Genomic DNA, 8,635 nt, shown 5'->3' with positions numbered 1-8,635 from the left:
TATGTGCTCTTTTCAACTTTAATAGGAGCGCCAGAAGAAGAATATTTACTATTTACAAATCAAGATTTTTTCTACCTACCAAAATATAAATTATATATATATATATATATATATATATATATATATTTTCCATCCATCGACCATAAAAAAAAATGTTTTAACCATTATGTTTAAAATTGAATTGAATATATGAATAATAGACTTGAAATAATCATGAGTTCAAATTTTAAAATTCTTGTAGACCCAAAATTTATTCTAAATTTATTTTTACATTAGTTTTGAGTTTAATTTTATCCTTAAATTTTAAACCCGATTATATTTGATTTTTAACAAAATTACACCTTTTAATTCTTAGTTTTTATTAGTTTGTTTTATTTTTATTTTTTTATATTATCTTATTTATTTATTATTATTATATTTTTATTTATTTATTCTCATTTTCTTCTTTTCTTTTCAGTTATGTTTGGTTCTTGAAAATTTTGAAAGAAAATACAAAGAAAATAAAATAGAGAGGAAAAGTAAAAGGAAAGAAAAAGTGAAGAAAATAAAAAATAGAATTAAAGATAATAAATTATTTTTATTTGTTACTTTAAACTCATTTTAGTGCTACATTTTTATATTTATTTTTTGAACAACCAATTTTTAATAATTAAAAAAAAATTCCCACTGCTGACCCAATATGTATTTACTGCTAAGTGTCATCAATAAATCCAACTAAAAACTTTTAAGTGGATATAAATCCACCAAAGCAGCCCCCATGAATCAAGAGGCACAAATGTCAGTCTTTGGACACAAATATTTAAAATTCAAGAAAAGAAATTCTTTAGACTCCACCAGGAACTCACATGTCCCAAAATCTACCACATATATAAAAGAAATAAATTAATAAAAGTGGGGTGCATGAATTCCTAAGATTGATTGAAATGTGTGACAGTTCTGCACTGCCCGTGATTGCCATATATGCAGTACTTGGGGTGTCCATATTTTATGTTATTAAACAAAAAAAAAATTGAAAATGATCATCTCCATATATGAAAGTGACCAAAGATGATAAAGTTAGGCAAGTGGGAACTCACCCACATAAAATAAAATGGAAGTTGACTTTGTGGAGTACTTTTTATTCATTTCTATATTCTATTATTCTCCTCTATAAATACCCACCAACCAACCTCTATCTCTACACAATTCTGCAGTAAATTTGATCATTTTCAACATGGGTCACAAGGGTTTTCTTCATCTGATGATCATCTTTTTGGGTTTCTCATGGCTTCTCTCTTGTGCTGCAGTTCCTTCATCAAGTAAGGCTTAGAGTTGGAGTGTTGATCAGCCATGGAGGATTTAGGATTTTCAGTTTGTGTGTTTTGATTTTGGTTTCTGTTGTTTGAAAAATATATTCTTGGTGTTGATTTGTAGGAAGCTTCCAGTTAATCAAGGAGGAGCTCTCAGCCCAAGCTGTTTTTCTCTCTCAGGTCCTCTCTCCCTCTCTCAAAACCCTAGACCCCATTTCTATGACTTTTGTACTACTCCATGGTTGCATGGATTTGAAGGAAGCAAGAAAAAGTTCTCAAATTTTCCCCTTTGTTTCCACCTCAATTTTCTTGATTGCTTCAAAGTATAAATCACACCCAACATAAGGTTATCTTGTGATACAACCTTTTTTTTTTTTTTTTTTTTCTTTTATGTTTTTGAAATTATTTTTTTTGCTATAATTAACTGTTAAATTACTCTAAAGGTTTTAGATATTTTTTTTCTTTATATTATTTGATTATAAGATTATCATATAGTCCAACAGAGCTGTCAACCTGTGATCACACAGCCATTTTTTGGACTTTTCAAAAAACCATTCAAGTCCTTAGATAATTTTCTCATTGGATTATGAAACTAGCTCTTTTGAAAATTAATGTCCTCGTAAGTGTGTGTGTGTGTGTTTTTTTTTTTTTTTACCAATTTTTTCTTAATTAAAAAGTCCTTTGACCTTGCAGAAGGGAAGGGGTTTCTACAAATTTCCAGAGGTGGAAGAAGGGTACAAAAGGGTGGGGAGGATTGCCATGGAGGGCATAGATGACTATGCAGGAACAGGAGCAAACACCCACCATGACCCAAAGCCTCCAGGGAGAGTTTGAGCCAAGACCTTAAACCAGAGATGAACTCAAAGAAAAGGAGTTGATGATGATGATCATTATCTTAGTCTGGAATGTGTTCTACCTATATCCATATCCACAATCCAATAATTATGAATATACTTCTTTCTTCCTTTCTACAGTGTATAGTGTATGAAATAAATATATATATTGATCTAGCATGATTAAGAAAAGAGAGATGGGGTTCACCCTTTCTTTTTCTTTTTTTTTTTTGTTGGGGGAATGGTGTAGGTTGATATATATGGGATTAAGCTTTTCTATGATTAAGAGAGAGAGAGAGAGAGAGAGAGAGAGAGAGAGAGGGTTCACTTTTTTAGTTTTTGTGGGGGTGGGACTGGTGGAGGTTGATATATATGGGATTAAGCTTTTGTTGTCCCCTTGTAATTTATTATATAGTATTTTATATGATTAAGTTAATGGTAATATTGTAATTATCTTTATGTGTGGCATTGCACCCATTGGAATTGAACTCTCTACCAAAAAGCAATTGCATGAAAAAGTGGCCTCAGACACTATGATTTCTAGAATTCAATCATGTCATGTATTTTAGAGGCAGTGGTACTTCTCCATACATGGACCTTTTCCCAAGCTTTTGCCAAATAAAAATTTTAAAGGCTTATAATCCTGGATACTTTCATTCCTCTTTTTTGTTTGCATTCTCTGTATAAAATAATAAAGCATTTGATTAATTTTATGGAATTTTAAAACTATATTGCAATGAGTTGGATAGTGCAATTTTGTTTTACAATTTACAATAATTATGTCATATACTTTTAAAAAATATTGGAAATAAGTCAATTAATATAATCAAATTAATTCCCATATTGTCAAAACTTTAAACATAATTACCAAATTATTATTACTGTTATTATTAAATTTTAATAATAATAATAATAATAATAATAACAAGTTGATTCTTGGATTATTTTTTATTATTAAATATTTACCTGCTTGAAAATCTAAAATAAAATAACATAACATTTTTTAAAAATTATTATTTTTAGAAATGTCCTTAAAACATGTTATTCAACAAATATTGCATGTTATGTTTAATTATTTTCTTAATTTTTCCATTTTATTTTTGCAATTTTTGGAAGACACAATCACTCGTAAGATGAAAATTAATTACAAAGCTGCATAATCATTAATAATAAAATGATTGTTGCCTCCCTTGTGTTGGAGGACAAGCCTTCATTTTCAACTCAATACTTATACATGTTCCTCATGGAAATGTGGTCTACCATTAATTGGATTTGAAGACACCCCATCATGCTTTCTTGTTGTGTCTCAACATGGATTATTCCAACATTTTATTTTCTTGGACAATTTTATATGTTCATAGCGTTTTTATATAATGATAGGGATTTTATTTATTTTATTTAAATTTTATTCCCTTTATACAAAAAATAAAATCTTTCATCCATGCATTTGATAACAAGAAATTTTTTAAAATATCAACAATTATGTACATGATAATTTGTTATTTGTCCAAAAAGAAATGTATGATATTAAAACAATTAAGCTTTATTTGGAAAATATGTTTTAAAATGGTTTTTAAAAAAAATAGTTTTTAAGAATAATTTTTAAAAACTATTATTTGATATTTTATAAAATAAAATTTTGTTTGGGAATGTGAAATATTTTAAAACTATTTTTATGTTTTTACATATGTTTTAAAAATAAAATTTACATGTAGTGTTTAATTTTTAATTATTTTCAATATTAATATAATTATTCCTTAAAACTATCATTAAAAAAAATGAAAATAACTAAAAATAATTAAAAAAATGTTCTCTACAAATACTTTGCTATCAATTTTTAAGAACATAAAACAGTTTTATGTATTTTGATTGTCAAATATATTTTCTTATTTTTTATTTTAAAAGATAAAAACTATATGGAGGGCTTTCATAAGATACTATAGAGACCCTTTCTTGAGGGCATAGTGTCACGGACTTAGTCGTTCACTAAGCTCGTGCGGCACTTAGGCAAGTCAAGACGCTTGATCTTGCTAAGTCAGCCTACCTCCAATGCTTAACTTGCTAGGTTAAGATGCTCGCGACTCGGAAACTTGAGAAGCTTAGTAGGCAACTCCTTAAAGAATGGAAGCTCTTTATTACTCAAAGAAGCCTTTACAAGTGCTTGGAAGCTCACTTGCTTGGTTATGAAGTAATTTGGATGGTGCCTTGGCCAAATGAGGGCCTCACTTATTTATAGGCACCAATGGAACTATCTAGAACCTTGGAGGGTTCCTTTCAAATCAGGAATATTCTAGAACTCCCTATACTAATCTATATACAACCCTATGTTACAAGAATATGCAAGAGATCTTTAGAATATTTTAGAAAGCTTTGGACTCCTCTCATGCCTTCCACCATAGTGTAGAGATGTGTGGACATCTCTAGGCATCTCTAGAACCTTCCACACTCTTCCCACCAATGGCTTAGTGTAGATGGCTCCAGGAGTCTCCAGAAGCTTCCCTCCTCCTATATAAGCCCATGGGGAGGGTTATTTGAAGCATCCTGTGACAATAGGCTCACTAAAGAAGTAAAATTGGGGCTGGTTGATGGATTGTGTGCACGCCATTGTAGTTGTGAACCAGAAAATGTTGGATGGGAAATGGGGTTGTGAAAAAATTGATTAAAAAAAATAGGGTCTATCTTTTTAGTATTGTAGAATGACATTTTTTATGCAAAATCCAGGCCGGCCGATGGATCGTGTGTGTGCCATTGCAGCCTTGAACTGGAAAATATTGGGTGGAAAATGAGGTCGTGAAAGAAACCAGTTTTAAAAAATCGTTACCAAGTAGGGTCTATCTTTTCAGTATTGTAGAATGACTTTTTTTTTATATGATTTATTATATTATAGATCATGTACATTGGCAATTAAATAAGTTATTGATCATATTTGAGCTATAACTTGATTGTATTTGAGAAATAATTTGATCATGTACTTCTTAATATGATCATTATAGATTTAACTAAATAGTTAAGATTTGAAACCAATGATCATTATAGAACTATAACTAGATTTTACTTTCATCTCATTTTTCCTTGGATAGTTCATAAGAAATTAAAATGAAACCAATGATCCAGCCCATATTGTTGCTATACTGGGCCACACCACATTTTCAGCCCAATTTGGCCTAATATGATTAATGGGCTTAAAATCATTGAGATTTTTCTTTATTTTCCTTCATTTCTCCATCATTAGAAAGTCCATTGTTCATTGTTTTTTCTCTCTTTGTTGTTGTTCCCCCTTTAATGCTCTTCTAATAAACTAAATTTGTCCATAAAATTTGTAATTTAACCAAATTTCATTGTCCAAATTTTAAATAAAAAGAATTTATTTATCTTATTTTCATTTTCATCTCAAGCCATTAAGAAAAAATATCTTCTTAAATTTATTATTTATGCCCAATTTTGGTTTAGAAACGTTCATAACTACAATTTTCAAAATCTTGGGAAATTAACCATTATTTTTTGAAAATTGTAAATATTGCCATTTTTTTAAAATTTTTTTTATAAAAATGCTTTTGCGTTAGATGAGTATAAAAAAATTAGTGAATATATATACATATATTTAAAATAAGGTCATTGCCCTTTAATTTTTTTAAAATATTAGGAATTATTTTATTTCTTTCAATTAAAAATATTTTATTTTGATGTCCAAATTTTTTAGTAAAGAGAATTTTAAATAATTTTATCTTAAACAAAAAAAAAAAGAAAAAAAAAGTAAGGATAGAATTACAATTGTACATATCATGAAAAGTTATGCAATCTAAATTATTAGAATATATTTGATATAATAAAAAGGCCTACAAGGAGATAGTTGGGCTGGGCCGGGCTGATCAGGTGGGCCATCTACTTTAGCTTTACTATAGTTCTGTGGAAACCTAATGGGCCTAAGCCCATTATGGTACAGTACACCATTCTATTTGACCTTCATGGTATCGTTTTACTTGCCACTCTAATTGCATGTCAAAGTGCACTTAAAAAAAAAAAAATGGAAGAAAAAAAAGGAAAAAAATGTGCATAATTCATCAAGTGAAATTAAATTATTGGAGGATATATAGGTAATTCAAATTTAAAAATCTTATATAATCATTGGAAAATCACTTTTCAAAAGCTATTTATCATAAAATAATTTTTAAAAAGTTATCTTTTGCCTATTTCTTAGAATTATTTTCAAAATGAGTCATATTTTTGGAACATAACTTATTTACTACATCAAACAAATTAATTAAAAAATTATTGTTGTTAATATTTTTTTAAATATTTGCATTAAAAAAAATTGGTGTTATTATTAGGATATAATATTTGCAATTGATTTTATTTTATTTTTATTTTTTGTTATTATTGTTGTTGCTTACTAGTTGGTGCACAAGTGTCCATTTGGTGATGGTGCAATGTCACAAAGAACATTATTTAATTTTTTTTGTTTTAGTGATGTTACATGAAAGCTAACTTGTAGAAAAGAAAATGAAAGAGGAGAAAAGCCAAAAAAAATAAAAATACAAAACATCAATGCATAAGCCATAAGAGAATACAGAGTCAAGTCTAATTATTATTATTTTAAATTTGGTTTAGGTTATTATAATTTTAAAAACTTCTATTATTTGAAAATATAATAGTTAATATTTTCTTGTTAATGATCATATGCTCCTTCAAAGCCTCTTACTAAAGGCTTTGCATGAAGAGCGAGAATGGTGCCATGGGACTTGCCATGAGGTCATTACCAATTTGATGCTTCCCTAGTAAGGTTGCGACACTAAGATAGATGGAAAAAAAAAAAGAACTAAGTAGACAGGAAGGAAAATACAAGTTTACCACCCTAGAAAAAACAATAAAGAAAACAAATTCAATCACCACCTAAGTAGTCTACAAGGGATATAAAGTTAGGAAGTAATCCTTTGTTCACAGAATCTACCATTCACTATTCACCATTTTTTCCAAAGTACTCTCTACCTCTAATCAAGCAACTTCCTCACTTTTTTTACTTCCAATTGCCACAACTGGCAACAACCCTCAAAACATGAACAATTCTCAAGTAGTATTGGACAATTGGAACATTCTATGGAAATTGAACACAACTTCCTCTTTAGAATTCCAAATGAAGTCCCACAAAATGAATTTGAATCTTAACTCAAAGACCTTTAATGTGCTAGATAGTATGAATAAGAATTTTCACTATCCGAGTACTAGATTTACCTTGAATATAACCTTAAAAAAAATAGTTTCTACTTCCTTTAACATCTCACATGATTAGAGTAATGAATTGGAACTTCTTTTTAACTAGGTGTCGGATCATATAATGAGATACTCCTATGTTAAACTCCCTTGGTTGGAAAAGATTTGCCCATTAGTGTGGATCATATTTTTTTTTTTACCATAGTAGGGAAGAAATCGAAAACATTGAAAGATGTTGAAACACTATAGTTGTTAGGCAAATCAATCTTGTAGGCATTGTCACCAACCTGCTGAATTACCTTGAATGGTCCATCTACCTTAGGTTGAAGCTTGAAAAACTTTCTAGGTGGAAAATGTTCTCTTTGAAGATGAACCCAAACCATATCCCTACTTTAAACTCCATGAATCTTTGACTCTTATTGACATTCTTTTTGTACCTCCCATTTTGCTTGATAATTCTGTCTTGAACCTGTTCATGCAACTTTTTAACACTCTTATCTTGTTCTTCAACATCCTTTCTAACAGATCAATGGCTGGGAATGGAACCAAGTCGATTAGAGTTATGGGATTCTAACTATATATCACTTCAAAGGGACTGCAACTTGTTTGACTAGTGAATTGATTTTAAACAAAGTCAATTGGAATCAAAGTAAGATCCCATTTCCAAATGTTCTTATCCATGCTTCTTAAAAGATTTCCTAAGCTTTGGTCAGTAACTTCAATTTGACCATCGGTTTAGGGATGACAAGAAACAATGGTTTTTGGTATGCCATGAAGCTTCATAATCTCTTGAAAATATAAATCATCCATATGAGTTGCATCTACAATCTTCTTACATGGAATAAAATGAGCCATTTTAGAGAATCAATTAACAACCAACAAGATAGAATCATTGTTTCTTTGAGTTCTTGGCAAACCCAAAACAAAGTCTACATTAACATCTTCCTAAGGAGCTTTAGGTAGAAGTGAAGTGTATAAACCGGTGTTTTGGATGTGACTTTTGGCTATGTGGTAGATTCTACATCTCTTCACATGCATCTTAACCTCTCTTCCTATTTTTGTCTAATAAAAATGTTCAACAATAGCAAGAGTTTGGTCTCTCCCAAAGTGACCACTAATCCCACTTTAATGAGTTTATTTGATAATACACTCTCTTAAAGAACACTAAGAAATGCAGTTGATGTATGTTGTGTATGCATCTTGTGTTTTCTATAAAAATAGAGGTTCTAAGAATAAATAGGAATTAATCTAATCAATGTAAAGCTAGATGTATAGTTTTATGAAAGATACTCTCAGATCTAAGCT

The 8,635-nt window shown here is 29.5% G+C and overlaps 1 long non-coding RNA gene across 1 annotated transcript; it reads left to right on the top strand.

Annotated features, from left to right (window-relative positions):
• Positions 1-999: 999 nt before the first annotated feature.
• On the top strand, positions 1,000-2,581 carry LOC100241637 (uncharacterized). The gene is made up of 3 exons (XR_009466325.1): positions 1,000-1,298; positions 1,414-1,469; positions 1,983-2,581. It is a non-coding gene; the product is annotated as an uncharacterized LOC100241637 (long non-coding RNA).
• The last annotated feature ends 6,054 nt before the right edge of the window (positions 2,582-8,635 follow it).

This window comes from Vitis vinifera, chromosome 8 (assembly GCF_030704535.1).
Source record: "Vitis vinifera cultivar Pinot Noir 40024 chromosome 8, ASM3070453v1".
Taxonomy (NCBI): Eukaryota; Viridiplantae; Streptophyta; class Magnoliopsida; order Vitales; family Vitaceae; genus Vitis; species Vitis vinifera.
The sequence above is the reverse complement of the archived record's forward strand: the minus strand, read 5'-3'. Positions and strand labels throughout refer to the sequence as shown.